The sequence below is a fragment of the Mytilus edulis genome, chromosome 10, assembly GCF_963676685.1.
Source record: "Mytilus edulis chromosome 10, xbMytEdul2.2, whole genome shotgun sequence".
Taxonomy (NCBI): Eukaryota; Metazoa; Mollusca; class Bivalvia; order Mytilida; family Mytilidae; genus Mytilus; species Mytilus edulis.
Window position 1 is genome coordinate 28,120,128 of NC_092353.1, and position 22,422 is coordinate 28,142,549.

At 32.0% G+C, this 22,422-nt stretch overlaps 1 protein-coding gene and 1 long non-coding RNA gene across 9 annotated transcripts in view; one reads left to right on the forward strand and one right to left on the reverse strand.

The window, feature by feature from the left end:
* LOC139490796 (suppressor of lurcher protein 1-like) overlaps positions 1 to 22,422 on the forward strand; it is a 387,332-nt gene that overhangs the window by 220,492 nt on the left and 144,418 nt on the right. The window lies entirely within an intron of this gene.
* Positions 19,370 to 22,142, reverse strand: LOC139490788 (uncharacterized). The gene is made up of 2 exons (XR_011656413.1): positions 21,605 to 22,142; positions 19,370 to 19,809 (listed from the first exon to the last, which is right to left on the reverse strand). It is a non-coding gene; the product is annotated as an uncharacterized lncRNA (long non-coding RNA).

Consider the following 22,422-nt stretch of genomic DNA (forward strand, 5'->3'; position numbering starts at 1 on the left):
GGGGTTTCTTCGATTAGATCAAGTTTACAAAAGTTGATTAGAAACAGATGACATAATATTATTTTGTTTTGATAATCTTTCAGAGCTTTGTTAGAATCACATGGAAGTTTTTTGCAAGAAAATTGAAGAAATTAGAGTTAAAGATTTTTTTGTTGATTTAATAAAAGATCTCAACATTATTTGTTTTCGAAAGTGCGGAAAGCCAATTTTGAAAGTTAATATAATAAATTGCTAAATACTATCTTAATAAGAAATGCATACGGATGATGTTGAGGCTATTGAAAATTAAACTTTTGATTCTGAGCCTTTCATTTAGTTTCTTTATATGTATGTGTTATGTGATATAATCAATTTACACCTATCCTCATAATTTATTGCAAAACTTGCAAAAATATTTTGATAAAAATTTCTCATGATTCCCCTATCCCAGGGGATTAGAGTTAAAAATTAATTCTGATTTAAAATTTAAAGGAGTTCTATCTTGGCCTATAATATGACAAACACCATGATACAACTCTCCATCAAAGTTGCAATGTGTAAAAGAAAACAATTATAGATCAAGGTACGGTCTTCAACACAGAACTTTGTCTCAAACCGAAACAACAAGCTATTAAGGGCCCCAAAAATTACTAGTGTAAAACCGTTAAAATAGAAAACCATGGTCTTATCTATATAAAAAACGAGAAACACATATGAACCCCATCAACAAACAATAACCACTGATCAACTGCTGAGGCTCCTAAGGGGCCAGCTGAAGCAATCAGTTGGTGCTGATTTTCTCATTGTGTTGAAGACCCATTGGTGGCCTTATGATTTTCTTTTATCTCTTTAAATAAGCATGGTAAATATGCAAGTAATATTATCTACAGGTTAAAGTCTTGCAAATGTAACAAAAGATCTAAAAATAAGCAAACACAACTTATATTGCAATGAAGAACAAAACCCATCAAAAGCGCATATTTTCAAATAAGCGATTCTTGGTTTTTTTACTTTTTTTTTATCCGATATGCAGTTCTTGGTTACATAGTTTTATACTAATTTTTTTATTTATGGTTGATAGGAAATAACATTTATTTTCTATATTGGCCTAATCTGAGTATATAAGGACCTATATATAGATGTTTAAAAGCTATTTATGACCAAGGAGTGATACTTTAACTTAAATTATGCATGCTGTAAATAATTTGATAAAGATTTACAAAGCTGATATACCTTAATACAGATTTAGTGTGAATTAGTACCACCCAATCAAAACCTGAGTACAGTTATTTACAGCTGCAAATCTTCGTAATGGATCTCCTCTCCATGTCTTTATTTATGCTTTTCTTTTACATTGACACGTTCTAACTCAATTTGGTTACTAAATTGAAAACTTTTATCAAAATAAATTGACTGCAATGATAAACTTGCATTTTTGCAAATACAATTATGATTTAAACATATAACGCAGGAAAAATTTAATAATAGTATTAAAATTGATGAGTAAAAGCCATTTATGTAGGCTTGAATTACTATTTCAAGTTGGGTTAGAATTTTTAAACTGATTTATTCTGACAAACCACACGGGAATCTATTTTGAATCAGCCTCCACATCAGTGTCAGGCATAATTTTTCATTTTAAAAAATGTCGTCGGACAGAATTTGTTCTAGTGGTATGAATTCTAATCCAGTGATACGTCTAGTGATTTATACTTTATATCCTTTTTCGCTAGAAAATTAGAATGGGTTTACACGTTCATCTGTGTTTTGTGTCATTTTGATAAATTTTTTAGTTCATAAACCTGATTATAAAAGCCAAATCCTCTACTCAGGAAGCCTTAGTCTGACAGTATATGTTGCATGTAAAATTGCTATTCATCATGATAAAACAGAGACATGATCCAATTAAGAAATCTGTCCAATTTAAAAAAGCGTTGAATCTTTATAAAATTCTTGTTGAAAGGCACTTGGTTGGTTTCCTACTTTACAAAAAAATATTTTAATGAATGAAAAATGACCATTTTAATGAGGACTTGAGTGATTTCAATACAACTATGTACATGGTTTTCTGACAAATTGAATTCTTAGAATTAAGGAATGAAGTCAATCCCATAGATAATATTTTAAGGAAATTTTATGATTTCAAAATACAAATACAATTTGCAATGTAAGACATATATACACAAGCATTCACCAAAAGTTTATATAATTTAGAAACATACAGAGATGTGAGGATTAGCCCTGTAAGGTTGTAGATGCAAAATCATAGTAAGTAATTATTGAGCAACCATTTGTAAATTGGATAAGAATGAAATCAACTTTGATTTCCTCAAATGAGACAACAACCCAGAGGCATATTTAACCAAAAGATCATCTAAAGGTTGTCATGCAGTAATCAACAGTAGGCATGTTGCTATACAGTCTTTAGCAGAAATTATTAATGATCTGCCATGAATTCAAAAATCTCCAAATGAATAAAACAACATTAAAATACGACAAGATAACCAATGACAAGGTTTGGGCTGACACACAAATACGTGATGGACTGACACACAAATGTGTCTGACTGACACACAAATATGTGTGACTGACACACAAATATGTGTGACTGACACACAAATATGTGGCAGGCTGACACACAAATATGTGACAGACTGACACATGAATATATGGCGAAATGACAAATTAATATGTGGCAAACTAACACACAAATATGTGCCAGACTGACACACAAATATGTTGCAGACTGACACACTAGTCTAATATGTGGCAGACTGACACATGAATATATGGTGAAATGACAAATGAATATGTTTCAAACTAACACACAAATATGTGGCAGACTGACACACAAATATGTGGTGGACTGAAACAAAAATATGTGGCAGACTGACACAAAAATATGTGGCAGACTTACACAAATATGTGGCAGACTTACACACAAATATGTGGCGGACTGACACACAAATATGTGGTGGACTGACACACAAATATGTGGCAGACTTACACACAAATATGTGGCAGACTGATACATGAGTATATGGCGAAATGTTTGTTATAAATTTTAAGTGCAATAGGATAGAAGGAAAAGCCATAGAAAATAATGCTATTAAATTTAAACTTTTAAGTCCGATGTCATGTTTTTGCTAAAGAAGCATTTGTCTTATTCATATGAACTATTTTGAACTGAACACATGACTTTTAGTCTATCAATCCCTGAAAGTAATGAACAAGTTGGTGTGAGATTTTCTGTGGGATTTTTCCAGCTAATTAATGTGTTACATGTCACTTATTGGTGTGATGTCAGTCTGAAATGGCAGAGTTTTAGGAAGTAATGGTTTTATTCCACCAAAGCAATGAAAAAGCTAATAACAGTATATTCATTTTACGTTAAGTAGACAACAATAATGACAATTTAAAAAGATGAGGGAAATTGGAATGAAAAATTTGCATGTGACATTAATTTTATTTGAAACACCAGAAGCAATATTGCTTAACTTAAAAAGATACAACAAACCTACATTTTAGCCATCATTAACAGATTAAGGCGATGATTAATGCGCTGTATAAATTTACGCTTTTTACTGCAATGTGCATTAGAAAAGGTTGAAATTCTATATTGCATTTTTATATTTAGATTGTATTCCTATATACATGTATTCCTTATATATTGTAAATGTTGAAATTTTGTCAAAACTTGAACTTGACTATGAAAGTAAAATGCTTGAATTGACCTTTGCAGAACCTTGCTTTTTCAAAATTGAAGCACAAATATTAACCCCCAAAAATCTATGCTAGTTGTGTGAAAAAGATAAAAAATTTAACCCTTTAAACATTTAGTCTCTCATACATTGTTCACAAACTGAGGTTAATGTGAGTTTGAATAAAATTGAGAATGGAAATGGGGAATGTGTCAAAGAGACAACAACCTGACCATTAGAACAAACAACAGCAGAAGGTCACCAATAGGTCTTGAATGTGAAGGTGTGTTTGACACCAATCTTAACTGACTAGGATTGTCTGTCTTCCTATTGGATGGTCCGAGACCACAATTGTCGTCCCTTGTTTTTCGTTGTTCACGAATATAGTCCCCAGTGTTGACAGTGGGTTACTTGCCATTAATTTTTATACCCCTTCCAAATTTATTTCTCCATGTTTATTGCCTCAAATTACACTGTAAAGAAATTTGGGTCCAGAATTTTAAAGGAAAGTAGTGATTTGGTCCAGCTGAAAAAGGTTGAAAATTAGCACTTCGGAAGCTGTCAAAAGATTTCAAGACGCCCTAAACATAAAATTGTCCATATTTTGAGTTAGAGGCGATGAAGTTTTCTATAATTTTGATATAATTTGTCCCAAAAGTAGTACAACACACTGTAAAAGTTTCTTTGAGAAAGCGCAGGTGGGATTTTTTTTATTTTCATTTATGTTCTAAAAGAAATGCACTACGAAATAATTGTGTTCTCGGACCGGATGCTATCCTGGTACAACCAGAATACCTCCACCAATTAAAACAGACTGCCAGGATATAGCAATATGTTGCTGAAAGTTATGTTCAACACAAACAATCAATCATTCAGTCATAGTTTGGAGTCTTGTCTTTAGTTCTTATGAATGTAACCATTATACACCTTCTTATTCTTCCATCCTTCTTTTTTAATCAAGCTCTATTAAATCATCCTGTGTCGAAAAGTTGTGAAAAAATCCAACAGAGCCTACCAAAGATCTGATTTCAACACTTTGTTCTCCAAATTGAAAGAATAAAAACAATACAATTAAATAATGAAAACGAGTAGTATTTGACAGTTGGTTATAGAAATTAAATGGCTACCTTTTTTCTTCATTGTTATATATAAAAAATATTTTTCTAATCATGATCTACAGAAGATGCATTACAGAAAATACAAACTCTGATAGCTAAAATTCTGAACCATTATTATAGTCAGTAGAACATTGTGTGATACACAGACTAGCTGAGTAAATTAATGGCCTCATTTGGTCACCCATCAAAACCATATGACTTCCTTTAATAGACAATTTTCCAATGGATTTTCTCATCACCAGATAAATTTTCTGATGCTGCCATGTATCTGCTATCTTCTATGGACATAACTCAGATATTTCTGAGTAAGTCAAGACTATTTTTACTGGTAAATAGTTGTTTGGCAGATGTTTTTGGTGTAATAAAAGCAATTAAGGAAAAATTCTCCTCAGCAAAAATTGTCAGTGACATTTGACATGAATCTTGTCTCGACAACTGACCATTTTTTTTATTTTTTACAAAAACAATTATAAATTGTGATGCAGGCTCCTCTGTTATAGGTTAATTTAGCAGTTGGTAGTGATAAGAGACAATCAGGTTGTACCACAAAGTCAAAACTTTCATCAGTTAAGTTATATTTAATTCATGTTAGGTTCAACAATTAAAAAAAAAAACAAGTACAAAAAAGCAAACTTTGGTTGCAGGTTGTTGTTTATTTCCTCCTCATTATAGAATTATTTAAAACCATGTCTGTCTTTGATATTTTTTTTTTGCCAAAGCAAAGGTCAATATCATATACATGTGATCACTAACAGTATAGTTTTGTGTGATTTATGTACGTAATTCTATTTCCATACCAGCATGAAACATTAAATGAAACCATGGTCAAGTTACTTGTTGCCAAGTGTTCCACAGATAAGTATTGAGATAATTTTCAAATTGAAGGTGACCTATAGTTGTTAATTTAGGTGTCATTTAGTCTCTTTTGACGAGTTGTCTCATTAACAATCATACAACATCTTTTTTTGCATTTAATTTTAGTCGTAACATTGATCAAGAGTGACCATTGATGAAGATGTAAACAAAAATTCAGGTCTTTATACTCACTGGGCATCTAGTTTTGTAATAATATTTTTTGATATATTCTGGTCATTGGAAGTAGGTTGTATAGTTCATTAGTACATGTACTGTTGAGTCTTAATGAAATCTGCAAATGAATGTTACCATTGTTCAATCCCTCAAAGATGCATTAATTATTGTATATTGGTAAATTAATTCACCATTGATTAAGAATTCCCTTTCTATTGCCATCAGACCTATTTATTTTGTATAGAATGGTTTCTGACCATTGTAAATAAAGATGAAAATAATTCTGATATTGTCAGGTCTAAATGAAACTAGACTTCTGCAACTGAATAGGTCCACATTTAAAAAATCAAATATAGGACAGCTAGAACAAAGGACAATTGAATTCTTTACATTCAGTTTTGAATAGGGCAGCCGTACTTTACTCCAATGTGAATGAAATAAATTCAAGACAAGATGTTTATAATGTAAGCAGAGGGTCAGATGTAAACATGACTAGGAATTTATTAACTCATGAGTTGTACTTTAGGCATTGTGGTAACAATCAGTGCCATTATGGGAATAATTGGGTAAAAACAGCAAAAGAATTCTCAATAAAAAGTAGTACACATTTTCTACATGGGAATAAAAACAGGTTCCCAAAACTATACTAGAAGGGGCATATTTTATATAATGAAAGGATTTGTTAAATCATTTAATGATATTTTTGTAGATGTGAACAAATATCGTGTTTTTCAGTCTGTGTGTCTGTTTGTCCATCCTACTGTCTGTTATTTGTTCGTCTGGCTGTCTGTCCCTCTTCAGTGGCGGATCCAGGGGGGGGGTTCCGGGGGTGCGCACCCCCCTTTATTTTTGCCGATCAATGCATTTGTATCGGGACATATGTTTTGCACCCCCTGCACCCCCCCCCTTTGCCCTGGGTTAGCACCCCCCCCTTTCGAAAATTCCTGCATCCGCCCCTGCTCTTCATGTTTAAGTGTTTGGTCATATTAGTATTTGATGAAGTTGAAGTCCAATCAATGAACTTGAAACTTAGTACACCCATTCTCTATGATATGATCTTTCTAATTTTAATGCCAAATTTGAGTTTTGGCTCCAAATTCATGGTCATTTGAACATAGAAAATGATAAGTCAAATGGGGCTTTTATATACTATAGACACATTCTGGTTGCAATATGAAAAGACTAAGTTTTACCAATAAACATGAAAAAAATTCAAAAAACTGTTTAGTGTTGAAAAGAGAGATAAAAATTGACAGATTATGCTATTGGATAATGTAGGATGCCAAGAAAACGATGATATTTACTTAATTTAATAACTATTTTCTGTCTTATTGTATTGGACACTTTGTGTTAAAACAGGCTTCTCTTGGGATTCTGTTAGATTTTATAGGTATTGATGTATAACGATAAACCAAAGTATGATGCAGACTTAACTGCTTATGGAATATTATGGAATATATGATTATTATACAAGGAACCATTAACTGAAAGGTACAGGCAATATAGTTATAGATTTATTTTGAAACAACTGAGGTATAAGTACTTAGATGTTAAATGTTATACTTATCCTTTTATTGCAAAACCTGGGGCTAATGCCAAGTGTTAAAACATTTCAATTTTAAATGTGGAGAAATATTTTATTGTACAAAGTGGCATCAGTTTCTCTAATGGTTTTAAGAAAATTAAAAAAAAATTGTAATGGGTATTTATACATCAGTGTCTAAGATTGTAACCCAACATCTCAGAGATAACAAATATTTAGATGCCAACATGCACTTCTTATTGATTGATCATTGCTTACTTACTTTTCAATGGCAATTATTTCATGCATATTTAGAACTTGAATTTTTTTTTAGATATTAGTATATATAGTATATCAACCTTGAAACTTAACTGTTGAGACTTGAAATGAAGGATGTAAACTCAACGAAGATTATGTAGGCAAATGTAGTGTTCTATATCTGCACTAGTAGCACGATTTCAGTCTGAAACGGTCATTTTGGTCTGATCACATCTTGATTGACTGGATTTACCGCTAGAAAAAATCGTCAAGATATTTCAGATAGTTAAGTCGCCGTTCAGATCGATAGCCTCATCAGGTAAATCAGTTCGTTAAGGCGTGTCAAGACGGAAAAGACTGAATCGTCTAGCGGGTTGTTTAGACCCGTTAAGACCGTGTCAGACCAAAACAGACCATGGATACAAAAGAACGTTCAAAATTTTCAGACCCTGTTTTGATCCGTTCAGTATACCGGTTTGATACCACGAGTTGCGCCCCTTCTACTCGATAATGTATTTTAGATTAATACATGTATATATGTATTTTATTATTACAATTTGAAGTATATTTTGATTAATTAAAAAAAAAGATTAAATCTTGTGTTAATTCTTTATTTCTTTTCTTGTTTTGTTGAGGAACTAATAAATTATTCGTCTATATATATATGTTGTTTATTTTTTAATAAATGTTTATTTATATAAATATATATTGATAATTAAATGCAAGGACGTACGTTAATTGTATACACACCAGAATGTATGCCATAAATTTAACCTTGAAATGTTGTGAACACCGGTAAAAATGTTTTTTGTATTTGAAGATTAGTAACGGAAAATCCTAAACGTAACCTAAAAAAGTTAAGGAGATGTGGTATGATTGCCAATGAGACAATCCACTGAAATGCAGCGGAGGCAAATTAACACAGTCATGCATATTTTTGTTTTATGCATGACAGTTTCTTTAATTCGTTTTCTGTTGATATATGTCCTAGTTTACCGTTGAAGCTGTTGCTTTTTTTTGGTATGTTTATTTTTTTTCGTGCGAGTTACTCTATTAAAGTTGGAAAAAAATATTCCCGACATTCGGAAATTCGAAAAAAGACTTCCCGGATCCCGAAACCTGATCATATAATGCATTCAGTCTCTGTCGGGACGGTGTTAAAGTATCACCGTATAAAAATTTTCATTCAAACAATATATCCTTATAATATTTATTTTCTTATCCATATAATATGTATATAGTACTTTGTATATACTTTGTATATATATATATGGCGTTGATTTAAAATAAAATCTGTTTTAGTTAAAACGGTCGAGTTCAATGGCACGTGCTAGTAATCAACCGGGTCAACAGGTAACAAAATCAATGATCCATAACGTAAGAAAGTACATGCCTATTATATTTTACAATTACTCTCATCATCATTCTTGATAAAAAGGTCTAAACTTTAATAAAGAATGAATGAACACGTATTAGTGATGTCTGACCTTCAGTTTTTAATATAAATTAATGCTTATGTTTTTTTTTTATATTGAGCAAAGTAACGAATGTGAATCTATTATACGTTAAAGGTTCTTACAATATCATATATGTCTAAACACTATACCAAAAGACCATGCACAATATTTGAGCGCCGCATGTAAAACCATTAAAAAAACATGTACTGTTAGGAAGTTTGTTTAGTATTCAAAAGAAACGTTTCGCTTCTCTACTTATATAGTTTAGAGAGTATTCCTTTAAATTGTGTCAGATATATAAAGTAGTGTGTATTTGTATTCTATTTATTCATCTAAATGTATCATTATAATATACATTTTGTATTTCACAACTATATATACTATAAGTTGTAGTGTGATTGATTGTTGTTTAAAGTCCAGTGGCAAATACTTCATGCATGTTCAGGACCAGCTGTAAGTTTATGACATGTATGGAACTCACCGGTGTAGTTTTCACGTGTTATAATAGATAAAAGAATAATTAATTTTTAAGATATCGAAACATAAAGGAGGCAAGGCGCATGGATTACCCGCACTTATCAGTTCTTTTCTCTTTTTTGTCTTAAAAAAAAAAAATCGATTTTTTTTTTTATATGTTTATATAATTTACGATAACTGTGGTGTATACGTGCTGTCAGACGAAAGATACATATGTGCCCTCTAAATATCTTTTTTTACTATGGATTGTTTGCTTTCGTACTGACGTTTAACACACAACTTTAATTACTGACTGTGATGTATGTAGAAATTCAAACGTACTGGAGAATGAAGGATGCAAATCCAAGCTTTGAATTAAAATGGTCATTAAATTTGCCACACAAATAAAAGAACAAGTGTAAGTGTTGGAATGACATATACAATATATCAAGATGTGCATTGTCGGAGAATTTAATTTTGATTTTACTTTGGTAACTGGACAAAATTGAAGAGAGGCAGCCCAATCTTTTCTCCTTTTAGTTACGAGTACAAATAGATTTTATTTGCTTTATAGACATCGAATAGAATTCAGGGCATAACATTACGGAATATGATCTTCAAAATATACAATTTAATACCAATAACGTAACAAATACATTGTTTTTTTATATATATATATAAAAGTAATTTTTTGATCAACAGTGCAAGCAGTAGCGTTTGTTTGATTTTAAAACACGAATCGATCTATACAAATCCTTGATCTATACTATTTAAAATTACAATACGCAAGCTGAAACCGTACCAAGTGATTATTATTTTTGCACACGACATCTAGGCTGTCGTCCCACCTCTTACAGTAGACGGTTCTCTTGGTGGGGATATTGTGCATTCAACCGTGGATATGATAAAATATCTGTAATAAACAAAATTGTAATGTTTTGATTGTGTAATGTCTTAATTTTTAAGGTTACGCGGGTTCGGTATTAAGCGGGACAATTGGTATGAACACATTTCGATATACGTGTAAATTATATCAAAAGAAGCTTTCAAACGCAGTTATTTTCGAGGATATTTAAAGATACAAATAAAAAAATCCTTTTTATGTTTTTGAATTAGGCTTTTAATTTCCATTCCGAATTATATATCATTGTAGAAAAAATTTATTTTATACATTTAAAGTACATGTAATTCTTTATGCTAGCTAGTCCATGAATAAAATTGCATAAATCACAAAAACACATTCGGGAATAGCAAGAAAGTTTACCAAAAAAGTAGTGGGAACTTTACTGTTTTTTTTATCATATATATTTCTGATAGTTTTCCCGACCTATTCACCTATTTTCAAACTTGAAAAGGGACCCCTTTCAGCGGCACGAGCCTGGAACATGTACACATGACAGTTGTAAGTAACAGCTATATAAATATACAAGAGAAGATATGGTATGATTGCGAATGAGACAACTGTCCACAAGAGACCAAAATTACACAGACATTAACAACTATATGTCACCGTACGGCCGTCAACAATGAGCAAAGCACATACCGCATAGTCAGCTATAAAATGCATTTCAAAGATACTATAATTAGAATAAAAGGTTAACGTACTTACAAAATATGTCATCTTAAAGAATGTGATTTCACAAATAAATTATTTTCAAATTCGCAGTCCAAGTCAACCTAAAATCGGTTACACACATTTTTAATGTTATAAATCCATTCCAACAATATCATTTTAAACACACACTAGCTTGCCTTTTCATTAATTTGAATAATACAAATTCAGCTAAATTTTGTTTATTCCCATCAACAGAGAAATCTCACACTCATCTTAGACGTTAATAATACTCATGCACTTCAATTTTGATAAACAATTTATTGATACGGACGAAAACGCTTTAACATACGGTTACATTAGGGTTAAAAAAAATGTGAACTTGTTTTTAATTGAATTCAAAGATAGATTAAACAGTAGCTTTAGGCGGCAACCATTTGATTTTCTGGGGGTGGAAAGGGGGGGGGGGGGGCTATGGTTTTTTTTGGAAAAAAAAGTTTGTTTCGAGTTTTGGAAAAAAAATAATTTGTTTTTTGACCCTGAGAAAAATAATGTTTGTTTTACCCTCAGCTGACACTATATGTAATGCTAATATTGAAAGAAAAAAAATTTGTCGCCAAAAAAATGTTTGGAAAAAAATCCATAGCCCCCCCCCCCCCCCCAGAAAATCAAATGGTTGCTGCCTTAATAGTGAAATGAACTATTTTTTTGAAGACTCGCCTAAATGTATGTTGCATAGATGTATTTGACCCCAACAATTTTATTTAGATCATGCTGTAAATTATATTTATAAAACCATTTATTTGTAAATCAGTCTGTTCACTGTTTGAATATAGAAACTTGTCGATTTTATAATATTGAGAGATATCCGAGATTTTGTAATATGGTGTGATAAACAAGTAATTGAAGATGAATATCATTTTATTTTAGTATGTGAAAAGTATAATGAACTTCGAAAGAAATTTATCAAACCATATTGTTGGAGAAAACCGTCGAATCTTAAACTTTTTAGACGATCAATGCATTTGAAAGGGGGCATATATATACAGTTGGAACTCGCCCCTTTTTTTTATGCTCGGTTGGGACCCCCTTTTAAAGGGGTTGGGTTCTCACCAGTATCTGTTCATAATGTAAAGGAACTAACCAATTAAAGGGAAGTTTTTATTTCTGACTGAGAAGTTACGAAATTAAATTCATTCATTAATGCTAAAAATCCGTTTGATCCTATTCTGCTGTACTGTTATAATGGTATACCTACTTTTATGATTATTTGACTAATTGTTTAAATGTAAATATGTTTCACTGATGTAATTGAATATTTGTAATAATTATTTTCTGTAAGTTGTATTGCTTACGAATAAAAGATTATATTATTAATAAAATAAATATTATAACTTTCCTTTTTTGATTGGATGACCATGCAGTGGTGTTGCAACGCCAAGGAACTGGTAATAGAAAGCTATTTTGATTTGATACATATGACAATGAATCTTAACAAAAGGTTCTATAAATTCAATTGTGAAAAAAATCACAATACCGTGCATTAACTCAACAACCGTCCATCGACAAATATTACTCGATATTCATTGAAATGATAACAAGTAAACAGTTATTGTAAAAGCAGAGCAGTCTTAAATTCTAATAGTTTTGTCAAAAATGATTCAAAGTTTTACCGATGCAACGATATTTTATATATTTTGAGTTGAAATGGCCTAGCGGTAGTCTGATCACTTCGAATGCAACACGCTTAATCTTTGCTGGGCATTCGTAAAGTTTTTAAACTAAAATAAGATCTTTATTATTAGTTATCAAAACATATGTTATATGTAAGCTATCTATTATAAATCTACGAGGAGTTTCAAGAAAAATGGGGGGGGGGGCATTGAAGTCTAACTTTATATATATAAAAAAAATAAAAAAAAGATCGAGATGTGGTATTGATTGCCAATGAGACAACTCTCCAAAAGCATGAAAAGAGATTAACTTCATAAAGTTATAACTAACTAACCCCTTTCAAGACAGACGTTGTCATTTCTGCGGCTCAAGAGATATCTGTGACGAATATCATTATATCATGACATGTTAAGTGTTGGATGTAGCTACAGATAGACAGACATTTTATACTGGAATATTGCTGCAAATTTTATATCAAAGGAATCGCTTTCACATTCTATACTATTATGTACTATATTAATACACACTTAATCATGTTTTTTAAAGTTCAAACTCTGAATTGAGACAGCACTATCGGTCATCTTACATAAAAATAATCTAAATTTTTACAAATGTTACAGGTAAATCGGTCCTGCAAGCTACATGCAAGTTAAATCAAGGTTTTTTTTCTCAACCAAATGAATGTGCACGATCATGGTATTAATAATTGTAAATATATATTTTCTCTGTTACTATGAAATGTAGTTTTAAGGTAATAAAGTTCATTCGTTCATTAAAGTATTCTTTTTTAGATACTGATCTGTCTTATAAATATTTTAAATTCTAATTCTAAACACAAGGACACCAGTATGGGTTAAGCCAGAGAGCTTCCGAAAAGGGGAAATCCCACCTATGTTTACCTAACAAAATCACTCATTTCTGCTCAAAATATCAAAAAGAAATTTTACAGAAATTCTCTTAGATGACCTTACATTCACATTATAGCAAAAAAATGGGGGAAAATTCAAAGGAAAGGCAAAAAAAAATTTAAGAAAAAATATACTGAAATTAAAGGGAACTATATTTGTGAACGAAAATTGACAACGAAAATTGAAGGGGGATAATTGTGTTCCCGGACCAGTACTAACAACACAATTCATAAACAAAAATAAGATAATCCGATCAATTTTGAGTATTTGGACCGTACGCGTACGGTCCGGACCGTATACGTATACTCGTACGGTCTTAGTTTTTAAATAGTTATTTGGTTAATATGGTGTCTCGTAAGTCATTTTTGGACAGGATATTTTTGTTTTATAGTGTATGTATATTCTGCACGAATAATTTTTATCGCTATCATTATAAAAAACTCGACTTTGTGAACCCTAGTGTGAACCGTATGAGATCGCACACAAGACAGCTGATTGGATAAATGGGATGAATTGTTACGCCTACATAAAACTGATATCCAATCGAATGCCAGCAGACACCTGTCAGTAAAAACAAATTGTAAGCGTGGATGGTTAGAGATTTATTTGTGTATTCGATATTTGAAAAATAAGTTAGATAGTCACTATTCGTTTTCCCTTTTTTCAGCCGGATTTCAATAACTATTTTTACACTTTCTTAATTAACAGAAAGGTATTTAAATAGAAGCGCACCACATGTAACAGAGATTTACAAGCATTTAATATAGCGACTTGCATTGTGTTTTCCGGAACGTCCTATTTTCAATTATTCACAGACTTTTGCAATATTATTAAACCTTTATTTTTTACCTTCAAAAACTGCTCAAACTTTTATTCTCAGACTAGACAGCATGAAAGACATAAACACTTTTATAAGTCAGTGTACACACGGTGTTTTCCAAACTTGGTAATTTCTTCGCCCAGGGATATGAATTTGACATTAAAAGTCCCTCAAAGCTTTACAATACCCGGTCGTGTCATTTCCGTATATTGTAGATGGAACGAGTGATATACATACACCAGACATACATGTTCCGTTACAGGTAAATTTTACCTTTTTGGAGGACTCCTAAGTGGGGATGCGTTGCATGTGTGCTAATCTAAAAAAAAATCAAATCTTTTATTTTTCTAAACTGCGTTACATGCAAATGCGAAATAATTGGTGTTGTTTGTTCAGTCCAATTTATTTATAAATATTAATTTATTCTTTTGAATAAAAAAAACTACGCATGTAAACTTCAATGAATACAATAGTATTTAATACTAGTAGCCTAAATGTAAAACAATTGCAGCAAGATTTGAGGTTGAAGCGGCTCGATCAAAACGTGAATAGATGAGAAATTGTCATCATTCTTCTAATTAATTACAAAGTATTTTGTGAGAACAAATACTTATATTTTAGTGATGGTGATTCATTGTTGTTTGCCTCAGTCACCTCCAGTGGCAAATATTTCATTCGTGTTCATAACGAGAACACAAGTTTTAAATATAATAGGAAGCACTTCAAATAGTCGTTTGACAATAAGATTAAAAGTAAACTTGAAATACCACTGAATAATGAGAGAAGATTTAATAAGGATAGAAATTAAGCCTTGCAACAGCTCGCTACAATGGGACCACTAACATCATTGAGGAAGAGTTTTCAATTTGCAGAGAGCGATGGTCCTCTCAATCTACTCTGATGTCGGCCATCTCTATTCATACGTGTAGATACCAACATCACATAACGGTATCTAATTTAGATAAGATCGTGACTTTAAAATCGCATTAGTAACGGTGATAATTCTGTTAAACTGTATTGTTTATTATGCTCCGAGTTTTTGGTATGACTATGCGACCTCTCTCCTGGTTAGTCTCGTGAGAATAAGTTCACCTCGACAGCGAGAGGACTTTAGTCCGAATCCCAAACGGGTCTAACAAAGAGTTTTTTTCTTTCTTTCGAACTGTTAGCTTGTGAACTTACACGTTAAAAATCCATCTCAGTGTGTCGGTCTAGTACAAAGCAGGCTTAGTTTTCATATTATATTTCCATATTATAGTTTTTCCTAAATCTACTGATTTATATCACACCTGCTATAATTTTCAACGATCGAAATAAAAAAAAATGGTACGTGAAATATTTCTACGGAACACTTGCATTTTTGTCTAAAAAAAATCACTGCTCCCGTATTATTAAGTCTTGTTGCGGTTTAGGCTTTTTATTCTGTATAGGTTTCTTTCTATAACAAAAATCTGTGTGTTGACTCTTAATGTTTTGATTGATATGTGTCGTTGGGTTGATGTCGTATTAATGTATACCTTTAAAATTGTTTTCAAAACCAAATGATGGATTGGGTATAGAAATATTCACATCTCCCGTTCGACAGTATATCTTTGCTAAAATTGGGTGCGGACGTTTGGTTGTTCGGTTGTATAAATAAGCAGCCGCATTTGGTCGAAAAAAAAAATAGTCTATGCATGGTGTAGTGAGAGTTTCGCGCTATCTATACGTTAAAAAAAATTGAATAAATCGTTGAAGGGATATACGAACTTTGATTGAAATTTCTAAAAAACGAAAAAGGTCACCTGAATCTCCAAGTAAGCCAGTCGCATGGTTGAATTTAACACTTTAGAAGAAACGAAACGGCCAAAATAAGTTTAGTCTTATTATAAATTGTTGCCAACTTTTTCGTCCGTTTTTGCTTTTATGACAACTTTACCAGATATATATATATATATATAAAGATTTGACAGTAATTGATTCACCAAAACGAGCTCAACTACATGTCGTTGTTTTACGCTTCAACATAAATGCATATGTATGTATACAATGGAGACTGTTTTCTGTTCTACTGCCCTTGTCCTAGATTGGCTGTATACAATCTAACCCCTGACATGGACTACTTTATTAAATGTTTACAAACAAATAAATGCAAAGAGAAAGATTCGGAAAGAAATTCTAACATTTACGCTAAAAAATAAAATACACAAAAATGGAAACAGTTTTAGACAATTATCATTTGAGAACTATATATAATTAGCATGCATCACTAAATGAAACTGATAAATTGATTGCTCCCTTAATGTCCAGTGGCAAATATATCACGCATATTCATGACGAGATGCGAAATGGATCGACCTGAAGCAAATGATTGATACATCACCAAGACAGAGAGTTCGCTGAGGTAAAACGTATGCCGTACTAGAATGCTGTATGGATTTTGCTCATTGTTAAAGGCCGTACAGTGACCTTTGAACGACTTTGACCCCCCCCCCCCTGCAGAGCTATAGAAAAACAGTACATTAAGGGGGACTCTTTTTCGATGATACACACTCTTCTTAATTGTTACACGGACACTTTTTATGAATAGAATCACTCGTGTATGATCAGTGAGTTCATGGGCACTTTTATTTTCAATTAGATTTGAACTTTTTGGTTCACCGACTTATTTCCTGTCTTTTTATTGGATAAAATATTTACGTTAGCATCAATATCTATTTTCCGAAACATTTCCAGTAAAATACTATTCATATCAGTACACCAAGGGATTAGACATTTAACTTCAAGGGAGGGGGGAGGGTATGGTATAATAAATCAAATTGTCATCATTGTTGGGTTTCTCGTCTGAATATTTTACATTAACTGTGTCAGATGCCTCATTACAGGCTGAACCTTTTATAGGGTGCTCATTATAAAGTTTTAGTTTTTGGTCATTGTTGAAGGGTGTGCAGTGACCTATTATATAGTGACTAACAAGTAAATCACTTGGTCTACATGATTTAAATGGTTGATAGTCGTCTCACCATATCTCCTTAGGCCAAAATAAAAATTGTTTGTTTCCCCTCCCCACACCCAGGTAAAAAATAAGCCCCCTGGGATGGGAAACACATTCTTTTAAATGTGGCCTTATTCATGATCTTTTTATTGAAATTCTGTAATAAGAAGATTTTACTACCGGTAGTCTATAAGTATCACATAAACTTTACATTATCAATAATCCATTAAAATGAAGTCCAGTCAAAATAACCATGCCAGACAGATATATGACAGATAATTTCATGAATTTCATGAATTTTTGAATTTCACAGTTCTTCCATACCCCAAATTTATGGTTAAACGTTTATAGTAACCATAGAAACAGAGAAAAAGACTAAACATAAAAACCATGAAAATGGTGTCATTGTCAGATGAAATAAGCCATTCAAAAATGTCAAACATGTACAACTTACATTTATTCCATAATTATGCCAAAAGTAGTGATCCTATACATGTACAATGTAGCTTATAGCTTATGAGAAACATTGATGACCTTCGGCTATTGTCTGCTCTGAAGTTGGGTTGTTGTCTTTTTTGGCACATTCCCCATTTCCAGTGTCAATTTTATTAGGAAGTATTAACTGAGAAACAAACCTAACCATGTTAACATTGTATCAAACTGAAATAAGGGTTGAGATCTCACAAACATGTTTAACCCTGCCGCATTTTTGCGCCCGTCCCAAGTCAGGAGCCTCTGGCCTTTGTTGGTCTTAATTTTAGTTTCTTGTGTACAATTTGGAAATTAGTATGGCGTTCATTATCACTGGACTACGGGTAGTATATATTTGTTTAGGGGCCAGCTGAAGGACGCCTCCGGGTGCGGGAATTTCTCGCTACATTGAAGACCTGTTGGTGACCCTCTGCTGTTGTTTTTTATTTGGTCGGGTTGTTGTCTCTTTGACACATTCCCCATTTCCATTCTCAATTTTATTAATCACTTAAATTATCCATGAAGGTCAAGGTCAGGTCAACCCAACCTGATAGACAAGTAGATCTTTCAAGATACTCATATACAATAAAATGTATCCAATTACATATATAAAATATACAGTATAAGAGAGCATTTCATTGATTAAGTAACAGTATATTTTACATGCAGTCATTGAACCATGAAAATGGGGTCAGGTGCAATGTACATATAATGGCAAACTGAAACATCATAACATATTAATTAGCTACTAGCATCTGAATACAAGACAAGAAACATCCAGCTCTTTTAGCTTTTAAAATGTAAAGCTCTATAAAATAGCTTACATCATCACCCCAAGACTGTAATACAAATTTCTTGTATACAACCAACTTTCATGACTTTTGTGTAAGGCGAGACAACATAAAATGATACTTTGAAGTACATGTATTGTTTAATATGTTTGACTACTATTATAAAATGCCAGTTTCGGAATGAACAGTAATTTAGAAGATTATTAAAATACATGTAGATACATTCAGACTATTATAACTATACAGCAAGCTGTCATTCGACTCTAACCAACAACCATGCCAGGGCTGTAAAGCTTGTCTAGGTTGGTAAAAACTTCCATCATCATGCATATATATGACACTAACCAATAGTGATGGACCGTGACAGACCCTCATGGAAAGTAAAGGAGGTTTAACACTCCCTGGTGGTACATGTAGCCAACAATAGCAATGGCAGCATAGAAACTCTTATTATATCCAAATTCTTATTTCAAATGAATAATTATCCAAGGTGAATCAGATGATGTATGATCATGATGCTGCACTTTTAGTATTGACAATGATTGATATATATTCACTGAAACTAGAAATTTCCATTATTCCAATTTTCTATTCTTAATGATATAACTATCCAAGATAATCATGGAATTAAGATATGATGCACTACTAATATTCCTAGAAAACTTTAAATTCTCTTTATTTCAAATTGTTAATATTACTTATTTCAAATATATATATATATATATATATCAAAGGTATGCTCTGTCACCAAGTAATGTCATGAATGTAGTACATTGTATTTCCTACATTTTTTCTATGAATTGTAAGTTTGCTATTTGTTCAATTCACAATTCTCTTTTTGTCCAATCAGATCATCCCATCAACTGTACATCATGACATAATGCTGTTAGCTCTATCAACGTTATTTCCAAACCAATAAGTAACACAAAATTATGAATGTATCCACCATTTCACAATTTATAGCTACAGGTACAAATGAGGTACCATATGAGAGTAACTTAGTGACACTATATATTTCCTATATATACATTGATATACATGATATATGCCGCTTCATAATCTGGCTGGGAATCATGCTCAAACCAATGTGATATCTTATCTACAAAAAAAATATACATTAAGAATAAAGTATTTATTATATATAAACTTGTATTTATCTACAAGAAAAACTAGCAATCATAAGTTGCTCGACAACAAAGTTTAATGATGTAAAGAAATGAATTTATGACTTATACAAGGCCATAAAAAAGAATAGGTTTGTTTGCCCAAACGCTACCTACCCAGAAAAAAGCTGCCTACTCAAATTCTTTTATTGTCCTGATTTGAAGAAGTTTTTTTTTTAATCAGATAGGCATGAAGACTAATAAACACTTGATACTTCAATTTCTCTTTTTCAAAAAAAAGAAAAGAAAATGCCTACCTACCTACCCACTGTCTCAACCTCTGGATAGGGTTTGGGCAAACCAAAATATTTTTAATTGTGGCCCAATTTAATTGATAAATGAGAAGAATAAAACCCTTTTTTGAGGTTCTATTTCTAAAACAAAATGTTCTCTCTTTCTACATCAATGTTTTCTTAGGTGTATACTTCATTGAAGGGTTACTGTCTAATAGAGGCTATAGCACTATACTTGTTGTGATCAATTTATAATACTTTTTTATTTTAAAATAGAATTTGTTGAATATTACTACCAACGTGACATGGTGACAAAGCAAATAGTATTTATAAGATTCTTCTTCTTCTTCTTTATAATCCATCAACATACTGATGATAACGTGTCGGGCACTTATTTAACTATGCCGCGCATGCGTGGGATCTAATTTTTATTTAGTCATGACAGTCATGACAGTGAATAATATACAAAAGATAAAAATAAAAATTTCAACATAATTTCTTTTTCTTGTTATAACATATATTTAAGTTCTACAAAATTAAGAGCATAACAAATCATTTATAACAAAATAATGAATCATACCCGGTAAAATCTTAAATTTCTTATCACAAAAGATGAAAAGTGTTAAAAATTGTTGTTAAGGACGCAATGCTGTCTCATCATTTGGAATCAGGCATGTCAGGGCACAATATCAATATACTCTTTTTTTTGCCCCGGGCAATTTTGAGGTTATTGCATATATACAAACCCAAGCCTTGAACATGTTGAAGGTATTCATAACACATATGTGACAAATTATAATTATTGTACATCACCCACCAGTGGCTATATAAATAGGTATATCATCGTCGTAACTAGTCCGAGATTACTCTGACGTCCAAACGTAACTAGTCTGAGATTACTCTGATGTCCAAACGGCTGTTTTGCCAGACAAGCTTGTCTCGGACTACATCGTAACATGTGAAGATTGGTTGGTTATTGGTTAATAAAAAAAAGTGACAAATATTTCATGCAAATTTAGGACGTGACAGTTATCAATACATTAACATACAATATGTAGGATTACTCGATCAGGGGTTTAGGTCTTGTAACTGTTGTATAGCCTATAGGCCATCCCGCACAACCATACCATTGTGAATACCCCACATGTCAATGCATGTTAGGCAATAAACAGGGGTGGATCCAGCCATTTTTAAAAGGGGGTTTAAACCATACTTGTTTATATGTAACTTTTTAAATCATGCATTGATCTTCCAAAAAAAATGAAAAAGGGGGGGGGGGGGGGTCCAATCACAGGAACAATTTTTTAACAAGCCCAAATTCTTACTTTGCCTTTGAACAGGCTACTATCCAAGAGTGTGGAGTATTGGAACGTCGATTCATACCTGTATGCACAAATTTAACAAATGTGAACATTTTTCCTTCAAACTCTTGGGGGTGATGATCCATGATCAATGATTATTCTGATAGACATGTATTAAAATATTCATTTCTACTCACCAATTGCAATTTCCAGCTCAGCTTATATTGTACTATAGTTTCCTTCTACCATGTCAACGATTTTGTGTAAAATAAGTTAGCTATTAGAAGCGCTGACACTGCCGACACACATGCGACATGAATGCAACAAAAATAAAGAGGGTACGGTAACGTTAAATCGTTTACGGGCGAAGAATTATTTTCCGTTTTTAATTAAACTTGTCAGATTTGATTAATTATCGTCGAAAAATGTCCCTAATGGATAGTCATTCAAATTAAACCAGCTTTATTATGCTGTATGCATGTAATATATATGTAACCTGGTCTTTAAATGTACTATAAGTACAGTGTCTGACGTATTTATAAACATTTTCTTGATTATTTATCCTATTTCAAATATTAATTTGAATGAATTTATAAGCCTTTTTCTGCTATAATATTCAAACTTTATTTTTTAACGAAGGCTTCTGGTATGTAGTTTTTTTTTACAAAAGGCCCTCGAATTATAGACACATTAAAAAATAAAGATGGAAAGTCAAACGCATGAGTCTGGCAAAAATAAAGTTAACGGACAATGTCATGACAATAAACGGAAAACGATAAAAGACAGAGTTATATCTATATATTTTTTTCCCTGCCTCAAATTTACTCAAATGCAATTTATATAGGTAACATAAAAAGATAAATGATAATGCATTCATTTACAATATTTAAAAATAGTTACATCTTAAATTTAATTCAACATATTAAGATCACGTTTTCAAGTGTTCACGGCCGACATCCGTTATTATTAAATAAGGGTGTAAAAATGAGTGACAAATTCTTCACCACGTACGGCA